This window comes from Tamandua tetradactyla, chromosome X (assembly GCF_023851605.1).
Source record: "Tamandua tetradactyla isolate mTamTet1 chromosome X, mTamTet1.pri, whole genome shotgun sequence".
Lineage (NCBI taxonomy): Eukaryota > Metazoa > Chordata > Mammalia > Pilosa > Myrmecophagidae > Tamandua > Tamandua tetradactyla.
The window spans coordinates 7,954,601-7,970,088 of record NC_135353.1 but is presented as its reverse complement, the minus strand read 5'-3'; positions in this window follow the sequence as shown (position 1 = coordinate 7,970,088).

The following is a 15,488-nucleotide window of genomic DNA, read 5'->3' as shown; positions in this document are numbered from 1 at the left end:
ATTAATGTCAGCAGATGAGGAAACTGAGGCTCAGAAAGATGAGTGACTTGCAGAGGGCCATGTAACTGGGAAGTGACAGAGCAAGGATTCAAACATCATGATGTCTCTCTTTGTGAGGAAACTGGAAAAGCATCATTGCAAACATAACTCATCATTTTGACTTGCATGAACCTAGAATTTTCCAGGGTCTGAGCTCCTTCAGCACATCCTGCCCATCCATATAGCACCTTCTCTTACCAAGTGTCAAAAGGCTATCCAAGGAGCTTGTACTCTGACCCAGAGACAATTCTTTGTACACATCCTTTGAGTTTCAGCTATTCAGCTACATATTTCATTCTCTTGATAATTTCCAGAAGCCACAGAACAGATCCTTGGCCACCTCCATTATGAAAGAAGCTTTTGGTTGCAAATGACAGAAACTAAGCTCAAACTAACCTAAGAAACACGCTCCCCCCACACACACACACACAAATCCAGAAACAGTTTTGTAAAGTAACATTTTGGTTTGAAAATCCAAGTCTTAAGGAAAGCAAGAATCTTCAGAAAGAACTGGAGCCAGGGATTCAAATGCCATCAGCTAGCTCACCCATGAGCACATGCACATTCACTTGTATATTCTGTCTCTTCCTCATTCTCTTACAACCTTAAAACATCTGCTTCCAGGCCTATTTCTCATGAGGGCAAGTCCACAACTCCCCCAGAAGGGAATTCATCCAGCTTGGGCTAATGTCCACACCTCTGTACTAAACAAGAGTGGCCAAAGGATCAGGTCAGAACATGACAACATTGAGAACAGTCACATGAAAGGGGGCCCCAGAAAGGGGACCTAGGCAGGCAACCCCACTGAAGCTTATATGCCAGTTTATGGATTAGCTATGGTTCAAAATGCATTCTGTTGTCCAAGAGCTAAGGTTGGGAACAGTCATGTCAAATTAAACATGTCTGCTAAAGACTACCCTGTGAGCTGGGAATGGGAGAATCACTGTACTGGACATATCCAAAGCCTGCTTAGAACCTGAAAGGTATAGAAGCCCTTGAATGTAATAGTGGATCCACTTACAGCCACGTGTAAGGGTCAAAGTCCAGAAAAAAATGTGTAATAGAGAATTACTCTACACTCTTTACCTTGAGCCTTTCCTCTCAAGCAACTCAACTCAGGACCTGGCTGGCTTTCTCAACCAACTCAAAGGGTTATGAGGGAAACACTGTTATGAGAAGGGCTTATTACAAAAGGAATAGTGGGAGCCACACTCATCCACTATTGTTTTTTACTTCAGTCTATTTTTCTCATCTTGACAAAGACCTTGTAGTATCTAAAACATTCAGCCTCCTTTTTTTTTTCTTTTTGCTGTCATGACTAAGAACAGAATTGATGGCCACATTTGTCTTACCTGCAATAAGCTCAAATCTCAAGTTAATGATCAATTGCCATCTCATATCAGATTCCTAAAAGAATTAATTATTTCTTCTCTCTATATCAGAGGTTGCAAACCAGCTGCTCACTGGCAGACTCAGGTGGGCAGTTCTGCTTTGCATGGCTTGTACAGTGTTTTTAAAAATATCAATTACTTGTCAGCATTTAAAACTTAGGAAGTTTACATAAAAATGCAAGTTTCTGGCTTCTAATGAAAACTATAGAGACCTGGTCACATTTGGCCTCCACTCCCTCCTGGTAAAAGTCAGCCAGAGCTGAATAGTGGTTGCCTCCTGATAGGGCATATGCTCAATTGTCTTAAATCCATGTCACTCACCTGCATTATGTGTTTTGTTTCTGAAGGCATTTGAGTTTGGTGCCCCTGCCTTCAAGGGGTTTTCATTCCCACTGTTTATAAAAATGCTGGTGTAACTTTCTTCCACCTTAAATCCTTTGGGTGGGAGGGACCCACTTAGGCATAAGTTATAAAACATTATTTTTAAAAGAGAGTAATCCTAAACCTTTGATGGTTTCACAATACTTTCAGGTTACACGTCTAAACTCTCAGCATAAAATTCCAGATCCTTCATGATATAACTGCCCACCTTGCCCTACCATGTGAGCTCTGCAATGCTACATCAAACCATTCTCCATTGCCCAGGGACACCTTTGTACTTTCCTGTCTCTGTCACAGCTCATGCTACCTCCCTTAGAATGCTCTCTATCTGATAAGGCTCTGTGCTTCCTGAAAAGCCCAGGTGCAAGCCATCTCCTCTCCACAGCCTTTTCCATCATATGCCTGCCCAGGGCCACCTGATAAACCATACAGTGCCTTAATGAGAATTAGAAAAATGTGCCTTTCCTCAAGACTCTTTCTTCTAGCTTCCAAAAAAACTGTCCTAATAAATAGACCCATTTTGATGCCTAAAAAGTAGACAGTTTCTACTTAAATTTGGAACCCATATGCAATGCATGACCTGCAGAGCTGTACATTGCAGCCCTCCTCCTGACAGGGAAGAACTAGCAAGTCCCCCTTGGTTTTGCAATAATATCTCCACACCTCTGCTGTAGAATTGGAAACATCATAGAATAATAAGCCGCCCATTTCTGTCATCTCACAGACAGGCCAGGAGTTCCCAGAGGACTGAACCACATCTGAGGATTTCAGTATTCCCAGAACACATAGAAGATAGTCCATATGGACATTTGTCCATAATAGAATTATGAATGCCTGGAAGTTGGGTGAAGCAGATGGAAAATAACAAGATCAGAAAATCCCAAGGGGTTGGTCTGTGGCATAATCAGAGAGGAGTTGGAGGGTTTAGCTGACACTAGCTCATGGGCAAAGGGGCACAGAGAATTCCAGAGAAGGAATTGGTTTTGAATTGCCAGGAACAACTTATACTTAGAGATCTACAATTCCATTAAGAGAAAAATCAAGAAGATTGAACTAAAATGTGTTGTTATTCCATTCTAAAAATGGGTTTCTCTTTATATTTTCTTCCCTCCTGACACAAACTACCTTCAGCCTGACAGCCATCTTACCTAAATGAAAACACGATTTAACAAAATGACATTTTATGAGCTTTAAACAAAACAAATATTTGATATAAAATGGAGGGTAGGGGAGAAAAGAGGAAAGGTAGAAAAGGCAAGGAAGGCAAAAGAAGGCTGCTTTTAGGATACACACTGGCCCACTTTATGGTTGTCCTATCTCCAAACAGCGTTAATGGCCAGCCCAAGAGATGAATGAAGATAACAATGTCAAGCAGATATGAAGCATTTGGGTTTAAGACAGAATAAGGTACAGAGATTGGGCAATCAATGAAGTAAGCTTTGCTCAGCAGAGAAAACAGCGGGACCAAGAAGAGCTCTGTGAGCAGATACTTCTGCTTTCCACAGAAAACTTGGATTGACTGGGCCTTTCTCTCTCTGCAGCCCAGATCTGTGGGCTAGGATTTTCAGGACTTAGAAGGATTTACGCAAATCAAGATAACATTTTGTCCCTCCAAAATCAAGAATCATCTCAAATCAGCCATATCTGAAGTCAGGGTCCATCTTCCAGCTTGACCAGGATCTCATTGGTTTGGTCCTAGAGAAGAAATCCAGGCTATAACTTGCTATTTGCGGAATTTTTCTTTTTCCATCACTGAGGCTGAAGCTTGATTCACTTATGCTGCAACCTGTGGTCCATTATTCTTTGTCTTTTGACCATGAAAGGACACCAGAAAACTCCTTTTACCCACAAGATGCTAAGATTGCCCCAGGCAGCAGACCAGAGGAATAGTTGGGGCGTATATTATAAAAAGCTTGGCTGAACACTAAATTCCACTGAGATACTACACACCTTGCTACAAAGACCATTTATACAAGTCTTTAATTCAGTGAATAACAAGGCAATTTATATACATGTATTTTCCTTAATATGGGGACTAAGAAAAAGTCAAATTAACAAAACAAGTACATTCAAGAGAATGTTCAGTTTCACAAGCATATTTACCATGACCTTCAAACTTGACTTAGCTAATATATTTACAGGTGAAGTCATCCTTCCAGAATCGAAGTTGACAATAGGTCCAAGTCATCCCTTGGTGTATATGTTTTTATAGAGCATAAAATAACCTTTCAAATGATTCAGAGATTTTTAGACTATGAAGATATCCCGTTTCTTACCCAGCCTTTAGGCAAGGAGCATACTATAAGGTAAGGACCACAATATGAATTATCAATAAGCCCATGGCCTGCAAATGAGACAAGTCTGAAAGGCTTCCACCAGACATTGATAATTAAGGGTGTTCCACTTCCTCTAAACAATGTTGTTGGGTATCATTAAAGGAGGAATTCTGCAACCTGCCTGAATCATCTTAATACCACAGAGTCATTGAGTTGACAACTAATAATTAATTAACAATGAGCAGCATCTTGCTGCCCATCACAGTGATTGGCACTTTCATCTCTCAAAAGAGAAAGATGTGCTAATGTGGCATGCTTTATAATCCCCATGGCTTTCAGCTTGGCATCTGATATTATGGGGCAGATCCCTTCTTGGGACAACTTGACAAGGGGAAGGCAAGTGACAGCTCTCTGGATCTAGGCCATAGAAACCACCTGCCAAAGGACAGAAGTTCATGCCCCAGAAGCTCAGTAACTGGTGCCTTTCACTGATTCCACTGTCTACTTCCCCAGTACTGTTCTTGCTAACTCAGCTCAATTCTGCCTCATCTGAACATCTGAACATTACTGAGCATCTTTCCTGTGTATGGCCCTGGAGTCTCTGGAGATTAACAGGCCAGGTGTCTCAAAGGGGCTTGGCCACAAAGCTGACTGTGGTCAGTGGGAGAGCTGATATGTAGTCTTGTTAATTGTAGTCAACCTAAAAAGCACTAGTCCTGGCAGTGTCCTTTCCTATATCACCTCATAAGATATCATCCATCTCATTTTAATGTTTATGGAGGGAGGTGTGATGGTGACTCAGTGGCAGAATTCTCTCCTGCCATGCCAGAGACCTGGGTTCCATTCCTGGTACCTGCCCATGCAAAAAAAAAAAAGAGGAAAAAGTCTGTGGACTGAGGAGTGACCTCATAAAGATGGCAACATAAACAGCTACAGAAAACTTCTCTCCAAAAAAGACAATTCTCACTTTTTCAGAACTCTGGAGGAAGGTATAGACTTGGAGAAGGATCCCACAAATTTTGAATTGAAGAACGAGAAAAATATCAGATAGGAAATGGGTCCTCTCACCTTCCCCTCACTAGGTCTCACACAGCTCAGGAAGTGCCCAGAGGGAGCAGCTGGGATCCCTCCCATATCCCACCAGAGACACAGACTATAAAATATCTCACAGCAGTGATACACATCCCCACCTATATCCAGACACAGAGACCCAAGCCCACAGAGACCCATGGTAGAACTTAAGCCACAAGTAAGTTTGGAATACAAAAGGGCATCAAGGAGGAATTTCCAGAATGGAGGATTAGGGAGGGAACTGAAAAATCTTCCCTAAAAGCAGCAAGTAGCCAGGCAAAAGATACCCAAGTCAACTGTTTGGATACCTAGGGGACAGGAGAGGACATTTCAAGCACAGGTCAGCAAAGGATGAAGAGTCTCAGAAAACGTGGACAGAGACTGTGTTTCTAACACTGGGTCTTGGTGCCCATCCCCCACCCTGGAGGGAAACAGCAGCAGGTAGCCTTATCCTTACCTGAAGGATGGTTGCAGACTGGGGCAGCTGGAAGAGTCCTCCACAAGTACAGTGGGAGACACAGTCCCACACTGAACCAGATTTTGGCTGCTGAACTGAGGGCAAATGAGTTCCACAGTTTGAGTTCCACAGTTTTAGCCCCACCAGTCAAATGCTGCTTGGTGTCCAGGAGGTAAACATTTTTTGAGGACAATTAAGTCACTGAACAGTGTCATCTTCTGTGCAAGTTGGAAAGTGCATGGGAACTGCAGGGATTTTTAGAACTTTTCAAGACCCTATCCTAGGCCCATTGAGGATGGTTCACACCCTTGCACAGAAACCTGGCCCTGTTTTGGCTGAAAAATACAGATGACACAACTGTCAAAGCAGTGACCTAAAACAAACTCACATCTTACTGGCCAGTGAAAAGCAGAGCACTCCTGGCCTGGCTGTTGCCTGGGTAGTTGAACCTCTCAGTCCACCAATCCCAGGTCTTTTCACATGGGAACCTGAAAATCACAAAGCACATTGTACACAGCTGTGCTCTCAGCCAAGTTGCATAGTGCCCACTCCCTACCCCTGGAGTCGGTGACTTCCAGCACACATTCAGAAATGCAGCCTTGGCTGGATTGTTGTCTAGTTGAATCTCAGTCCAGTGGACTGCTGCAGTTGGAAAAAGGCAACACTGGGAAAGAGGTGACCCAAGAGCACCACCTGCTTGGAAGACAGGAAAATGCAGTCTGGCAAACTGATTTTCTGTCCTGTCCCTACTGACTTCTGAAAAGGGTTTCTTCTTCTGTGTGAAGCCCCAGCCCTGGTTTGGCTGTGAATTACTGGCAAATCAAGTTCCAAAGGAGACATTCAATGCAAACTCAAACCAGTACAAAATCTTAGACAAGTAAGGGAAATCAACTTTCAAAACAAACTTGTCAAGATAGCCAAATACCAAGAAATCAGCAAAAAATTCACAAAGCCCATGAAGATGCAAGAAGATATGGCCAAACCAAATGACTTAATTAAAAAGCCAAGGAGTCAGAATTTGGAACAATTAATCAAAGATGTTCCTACAAATCTCCTAAATAACTTCAATGAGTTGGCTAAAGAGTTAAAGGATATCAAGAAGACACTAGAAGAATGTAAAGAAGAAATTGAAAGAATAAATAGAAAAATAGAATGTCTTATGGAAATGAAGGATGTTGTAGATCAAACAAAAAATATGCTAGAAACACATTATAGCAGATTTGAAGAGGCAGAAGAAAGAAAAAGTAATCTAGAGGGCAGAGCAACTGAATTCGAATGTACGGAAAAACAAATGGTGAAAAAGATGGAAAAATTTGAATTGAATCTCAGGTAAATGATTGACAACATGAAGTAGACAAATATAAGAGTCATTGGTATCCTGGAAGGAGAAAATAAGAGTAAATTTCTAGGAAGATTATTTGAGGAGATAATTGGGGGAAATACCCAATCTTATATTCAAGCCCAGCACAATCCCAAGACAAAAGAACACACCAGATACAAGATAAACCATGAGTTTTAATTAGGAGCTTATGGGCAGGAGAATAATTATTTCCAATGGTGACTGGTTGGGAAATTGAATCTGCACTCTACCCAGAATGAAGAGAGAGAGGGGAAGTCCCAGGAGAGGTGACTTATAAGGTTAAGAGTCCCACGAGACTTGATTAGGTGAGGGGAGTTTTACATTCTTTAACCTTTAATATCTGTCCCCATAATGTAGGCAGCTGTGTGACTTGCTTTCAAATGGAGGAGGGGGCAATGCCTGGGCCCTGGGTCCTTACAATCTACCCCAACACAGCAAACTATGTTGACCATAGAACAGAAATTGCATTCATTACCAGTATAAAAGACAATGGAACATCAGAAGTTCCTGACACAGATAATTCCACAAAATGATGCCATTATAGATAATTGATAAAACCTATGATTTCAGTCTTAAATGAGAAGATTTTCTCCTAGATTTTTCCAATGTGCTGAATTCTGCCAGGCCAGTAGGGTATTTTACACAGTTTGATTCTCAGGAGTCACAGTCCAAGGCAAGCCAGTGGTATCCAACAGTGGCAGTTCAGTATGCATTCAGCATTGAGACCAGAAAAGCCTATTGCAAAAAGGTATTTGCTATGGTGCTAAGGGCAAAAAGAATACAAGCTAAATTTCCATTGGTGGGCAGATACCACACTGATTCTCCTGCAATTGCAGGGGACATTCTAGAGCCAAATCCACAGTTAACCTGGGCATTACAAGTGTCCACAGAGTCATACATGCTGTGCCTTGAAGTGGGTGGGGGGTTACTTATACAACTTTTGCCTTTCTGCATATAAACTCAGTCTAATACTTAAACTTTGATTAACCCTGATACTCCATGGGCTTAGGAATCCTAACCAGGACAGCTGCATTGGCCAGGACCAAGGTCAACCAACCTTATTTTCCCTAATTTCTAATGCTAGTGGCACAGGTAAGAGCAAATTATTTTCATCATCTCATTGTGGTTGTAGCATTGTTAGTCCTTTTACCTGAACTGTGCAATTGCAGGGGTCCCACCCTTACCAATTCAGCAGCTGCTTTGGCCCATGAATTGAGGATTGTTAGTGCTGAATGCAATTGGCATGTCCACTGCTGCAGAGATCACTTTATCATTTTTTAAAAGCCTATTCATTCTTTCAATTAACACCGCTGATGTGGTGTTGTAAGGCAAATGAAATGTCCATAAGATGTCTTGTTTAGTAGCCCAGACATGGGTAAGTAATCTAGTAAAGGGGATCCCCCTTCACTATCTACGTGCGTGGGAACCCCAAAGAATACACTGAGCTTTTCTAAGCTATGTTTGGTAGCTCGGTGGTTAGCTTTTGGGAAGGCCAGCAACAGTCCAGTAGCCTTATCTATGGCTATAAAGGCATACTTTTCACCTTCAGATAGGAGAAGGGGACCAATATGCTTTATCTACCACCCAGTGACCAGAACCTACTTGTGGCCAATGTGACTAAGTTGATAAGGAAGCATCCTTGGACACTGCAATGACTAGGAAGGGCAGACATCCATGACTTCTTTCAGTTGTTGTCTGGTGATGGGCAGCTGGAATTGCTGTGCCAGTCTCCTTAGAGTCTGGTACTTTTGGTGTCCTGCCTTTCTATGCAACGAATTAGCAACCCCGTGCAATGTTGGCTTTAGACATGATTTTTTGCTAAAGCACATGCTTCAATATTGCCAGATAAAGAATCAGTGTTATAGGCAGAGACATAAAACATGGTTACCTTTCACTTATTACAGATAGTCCAGATACCTACTCAAAATGGGAAGATACTGGACTATCTGTCATAAGAGGTGCCCAGAAGAGGTGGCAGAAAATAGTCTATTGCTTTCGCTTCAACATGGCCATCCACACTGCCAGGCCCTGTTACACGGCGCAATTGTCCACACAGCTAGTTAATCCATCTCCTGTCCATGAACAATGACCATCTATAAAGCCCTTAATTCAACCCATTGGCCATTTTGCATAGTCCCAGTTTCCCACCATACAGTGTCCATACTAGGTTGCACAGCTACTGCCTTCCAGGTGGCAGGCTGCCCTTGTGCTCATCCATCAGTAAACCAGGAAGACTTAGGTATACCACCACATCCATCAACAGTGGGCACAGAGACAACCACTCCAGGAGGATCAGCAGGGAGGGGCAAGCATTGTTCTTCCACATAGGAAAGTGGTTTTAGGATATCATGCATTTCTGTACTTAAAGGGCTATTGTTGAAAATGCTGCACTGTAGCAGACAACTTTTCCATTTCATTAATGTGCTCAACTATGCACTGCCAAAGTGAGGCTTAATGGCAGTGTCCCATATCCACCCCTGTAGGGGGATGGCTGTACTTAATTTCACAGGGCATTTTTGAGTTAGTCCTTCAACTTGCAGTAAGGCATTATAAGCAGCACAGTTGTTTTCCTAAGTGTCTGTACCTCAGTTCTGCCCCTTTAACTTGTTTTGCCTGTTGCCTTTGCCACAAGCACCACCTGAAGTCAATTTTGGTACTGGCCATATCTAATTCACATGGCACATCTGGTTTCTTCTTCCATAAAACCTGAGTCAGTGTGATGGCCCATCTGGCTTTGTCAAAAGCAGCCTGCTGGGTCATATCCCATTCCCAGGGATACTTTTTCCTAATGAAAACATATAAAAGTTTTAACATTTGGGCTGAGTGAAGAACAATAGATTTCCAATACTTCAACAACCTCAAGAAAGATATTAGTTGTTTTGGTGTATACAGCATAGAAAAACATTGTATCTTATAATTACCACAAAAAGAATAAATATCATATTTTTCAACCTTATAATACCCAAGAATTTGACAAGGCAACCAACGCATTGCAGTCCACTGCAATCAATTGCCCATTCCTGGCTGTTAGGATGAAATAGCAGTGAGTCTGAGGCTTCTTTTATTTCTGGACATGAATTACTGGTTACCACGACATTATCAATATAATGAAATAGAGTTCGACTTTTATACACAGCCAAATTCTTTGCCACAAGCCTATGGCAGATGATCAACTATGTAAACAGCCTTGTGAGAGCATGATGAAAAGCCTTTGTTCTTCTTCCCAGGTGAGGGTGAAAATAGGTTGACTGGTCCTATTTAAAGAAATACTAAAGAGTTGAGTGTTGAATCCCTGTAGTAAAGAGGCAAACTTTGGAACCATGGCATACAAATCTGGCATCATTCCACCCTTTGCCACCCAAACTTCTTCTTTTTCTCTTTTTCATCATTAGATAAAGGCTCTACAGGATTACAAATCTTTGGATCCCAGTCAGGGGGAGTCAGGATATGCCTCACATACCCCTTCAGCACTCTCTAGCGTACTGGCATGCCAATATTTCTAAACTCCTATCAACACCATCTAGCCTCTCATTCAGTGCATTATTTAACTCTACTAATTCCTCTGTCTTTCTGAGACAGTCTGCTGTAGCTGACTGTAGCACACACAACAGCGGCCAACTGACTGCAGCACTGTCAAGGAAATGGTGACTTCTCCACACATCAAGGAAGCAGGCCAATGAGGGATCCCCCTGCAGAGTCTCCTTTCCCCAGAGTCATGCCCTCTATGGTCAGTGGCATTTTGGTCCCTGGCTAACTCACCAAATATTCCCTCCCAGCACAACCTTGAAACCAAAGAACATGCCCAACAGAAGATTAATCATGAGATTTAATGAGGGACTTACGGACAGAAGAATAATTCTTCTCAATGGAGTTCCCAATGGAACTCTGCACCCCACCCAGAACCAAGAGAGAGGGAGGACTTCCAGGGAATACAGCTTATAAGGTTCAGAGTTCTGTGAGACTTGATTAGGAGAAGGGAGTTTTACATTTTTTTTACCTTTAACATCTGTCTCAGTCATGTACATGGCAATGTGACTTGCCTTCAAAATGGAGGAGAAGGTAGGGCCTGGGCCCTGGGTCCTTACCTTATAAGAGACATACATATGTAAATCAAAGAAGTCCAATGAACTCTAAATAGAATAAACCCAAATATATCCACTAAAACATTGTCAAATGCTGAAGAGAAGAAAGAGTCCTAAAGCAGCAAGAGAAAAGCAAATCACCACATACAGGGGAAGCTACTTAAGATTAAGCACTGACTACTCATTCGGCACAATGGAGGAGAGAGGGCAATGGTACAATATTTTTAAGATTCTGAAAGATAAAAATTGCCAGCCAAGAATTCTTTGTCCAGCAAAGCTACTCTTCAAAAGTGAGGGAGAGGGCGTGCCATGGTGGCTCAGCAGGCAGAGCTCTCACCTGCTATGCCAGAGACCCAGGTTCAGTTCCCAGTGCCTACCTATGCAAAGAAAAAATATTGAGGGACAGTTTAAAGTATTCACAGACAAACAAATGCTGAGAGACTTTGTTAACAAGAGACCACCCTACAAGGAATGCTAAAGGGTTTCTGTGGGCTGAAAAAAAAAGACAGGAGAGAGACTTCTCTTGGAGGGCACAAAATTGAAAAGTATTAGTACGGGTAACTCAAAGGATAAAGAGAGAGAGAAAAAATAAAAAGAGAAAAAAGCCAAAGAATAAGATGGCTTAATAAAGAACTGCCTTTACAGTAATAACTTTGAGTATTAACAGATTAAACTCCCCAAGTAACAGAAACAAACTGGCAGAATGGAATAAAAATATGATCTGCTGTTTACAAGAGACTTATCTTAGACCAAATGATACAAATATGTTGAAAGCGCAAGGATGAAAAAAGATATTCCACACAAGTAGCAACCAAAAGAAAGCTGGGGTAGCTATAATAATATCAGACAAAAAAGATTTTAAATGTAAAGATGTCATTAGAGACAAGGAAGATCACTATATAGTAATAAAAGGGGCAAGTCAACAAAAAGAAATAATAATCATAAATATTTATGCTTCTAATCAAGGTGCCGCAAAATACATGAGGCAAATACTGGCAAAACTGTAGGGAGTAATATACGACTCTAACATTATAGTGGAAGACTTGACCATACCACCCCCTCCAATAGATAGAACAACTAAACAGAGGATCAATAAAGAAGCAGAGAACCTGAATAATATGATAAGTGAACTAGACCTAATATATAGAACACTGCATCCCAAAACAGCAGGATACACATTTTTCTCAAGTGCTCATGGAACATTCTCAAGTATAGATCATATTCTGGAAGATTTGCAATAAATTGCAAGAGAAATTGGTAAATATCTGGAGACAAATGAAAATGAAAACATAACGTACTAAAACCTAGATGGTGTTGTAAAGGAGGTACTGAGAGGGAAATTTATAGCTCTAAATGCCTACATTAAAAAGGAAGAAAGAGCTAAAGTCAAACACATAACTGAACAACTGAAGAAACCAGAGAAAATCAGTAAACTAACCCTAAAGCAAATAGAAGAAAAGAAATAACAAAGATTAAAGTGGAAATAAATGAATTGGAGAACAAAAAATAAAGAAATAAAGAAAATCAATAAAACCAGAGGTTGGTTCTTTGAAAAATCAACAATATTGACAAAGCCTTAGCTAAACTGAAAAGTCAAAAAGAAAGAAGCTGCAAATAAACAAAATCAGAAATGAGAGGGGGTTTATTACCATGGACCCTAAAGAAATAATAGATATATATCATGAGGATATTATGAATAACTGTATACCAAAAAAGCTAGGCAACTTAGATGAGATGGACAATTTCCTGGAAACACAAGAACAACCTGTACTTACTGGAGAAGAAACAGAAGACCACAATAAACCAGTCACAAGCAAAGAGGATCAATCAGTCATCAAAAACCTCCCTACAAAGAAAAGCTCAGGGCCAGATGGCTTCACAAGGGAATTTACTCAAACATTCCAAGAAGAATACCATAACACCATTCCTGCTCAAATTCTTCTAAAAAAATTGAAGAAAAGGGAGTGTTACCTAATCATTCTAGAAAGCAACTATCACCGTAATACCAAAACCAGATAAAGATACTGCAAGAAAGGAAAATTATGGACCAATGCCTCTAATGAATATAGGTGCAAAAATTCTCAATAAAATATTTGCAAATCTAATCCAATGGCACATTAAAAAAATTATACACCCAGACCAAGTGGAGCTTATTCCAGGCATGAGAGGGTAGTTTAACATAAGAAAGTCAATCATTGTAATACAATGCATTAACAAACTAAAAGTAAAAATCACATGATCTCAGTTGATGTGGAAAAGGTGTTCAACAAAATTCATCATCCTTTCTTGACAAAAACACTTCAAAAAGTAAGAATCGAAGGAAACTTCCTCAATGAGATAAAGGTTATGTATTAAAAACCCACAGCCAGCGTAATACTCAATGTTGTGAGACTGAAAGCCTTCCCCTAAGATCAGGAATGAGACAAGGAAACATACCCTCTGTCACCACTTGTTATTCAAGATTGTGCTAGAAGTTCTAACTAGAGCATTTAGGCAAGAAAAAAGGAATAAAGTCATCCAAATCAGAAAGGAAGAAGTAAAATTCTTATTATTTGCAGATAACATTATCATATATTTGGAAAATCCCAAGAAATCTAAAATAAAGCTATTTAATCCAATAAACAAATTCAGCAGAGATGGAATACAAGATTAATGCACAAAAATCAGTAGTGTTTCTATACACTAATAATGACCTAACATAGCAGGCAATGAAGAAAATAAAATTTCATTCACAATAACAATTAAAAGAATCAAGTACGTAGGTATAAACTTAACCAAGGATATAAAGCTTCTGTACACAGGAACCTATAAAATGTTGCTAAAAGAAATCAAAGAAAACCGAAATAGGTGGAAAGACATTCCATGTTCATGGAGAGGAAGGCTAAAGTTTGTTAAGATGTCAATTCTACCCAAACTGATCTACAGATTCAATGCGATATCAATCAAAATTCCGATAATCAACTTTGTAGACTTGGAAAAGTTAGCTATTAAAGTTAATTGGAAGGGAAAGAGAACTTGAATATCCAAAAGCATTCTAAAAAATAAGAATGAAGTGAGAGGACTTATATTTCCTTACTTTAAAACTTATGATAAAGCCACAGTGATCAAAATAGCACCGTATTAGCACAAAGATAGACATATCGATCATTGGAATCAAATTGAAAACTCAGAAATAGACCCTCAGATCTACAGTCAATTGATTTTTGACAAAGCCCCCAAATCCACTGAACTGAGACAAAATAGTCTTTTCAATAATGGGGCTGAAAGAACTGAATATCCATAGCTAAGGAAATGAAAGCAGACATCTCCCTCACATTCAATACAAAAATTAACTCAAAGTGGATCAAAGAACTAAATATAAAAACTAGTACCATAAAACTCCCAGAAGAAAATATAGGGAAACATCATCAAAACCTAGTGATAGGAGGAAGCTTCCTAAACTTCAAACCCAGAGCACAAGCAACAAAAGAAAAAAAAGACAAATGTAAACTCCTCAAAATATAACACTTCCATGCTTCAAAGGACTTTGTCAAAAGGGGAAGAGACAGCCAAGTCAATGGTAGAAAATATTTGGTAACCATAGATCTGACAAAGATTTGATATCTAGCACATATAAAAAAAAAATCCTACAATTCAACAATAAAAGGGCAAATAACCCAATTATTAAGTGAGCAAAACATGTGGATAGACATTTTTCCAAAGAGGAAATAGAAATGACTATAAAGCACATGAAAGGATATTCGTTAGCTATTAGGGAAATATAAATCAAAACACAAAAGGAAATATCTCACACCTATAAGAATGGCCACTATTAAACAAGCAAGAAGTACAAGTGTTGAAGGGGATGTGGAGAAATATGAATGCTTATTCACTGTGGTGGGAATATGAAATGGCATAGCTGCTTTGGAAGACAGTTTGGTGGTTGCTCAGAAAACTAAATATTGAGTTGCCCTACGATCCAGAAATTCTGCTACTCAGGATATACCCAGAAGATCTGAAAGCAGGGACATGAACAGACATTTGCATACCAATGTTCATAGTGGCATTATTCACAATTGCCAAAAGATGGAAACAACCCAAGAGTCCATCAACAGATGAGTGGATAAGCAAGATGTGGCATATACAAGCAATGGAATATTATGCAATAGTAAGAAGGAATGAGATCCTGAAGCATGTGACAATATGAATGATACTTGGAGAGATAATGCTAAATGAAATAAGACAGGCACAAAAGGTCAACTATTGTATGATTTCACTAATATGAACTAACTAGAACATGTAAACTCAAGTTCTAAAATGTAGAATATAGGGGACCTAGAGATAGACAGAAGCTAGAGAAGGGGAGTAGTTACCTAATATGTACAAAATTGTTAATGATTTTGAACCTAAATGTTTAGGAATGGGCCCCCAAAAATAGTTTGGGAATGGATA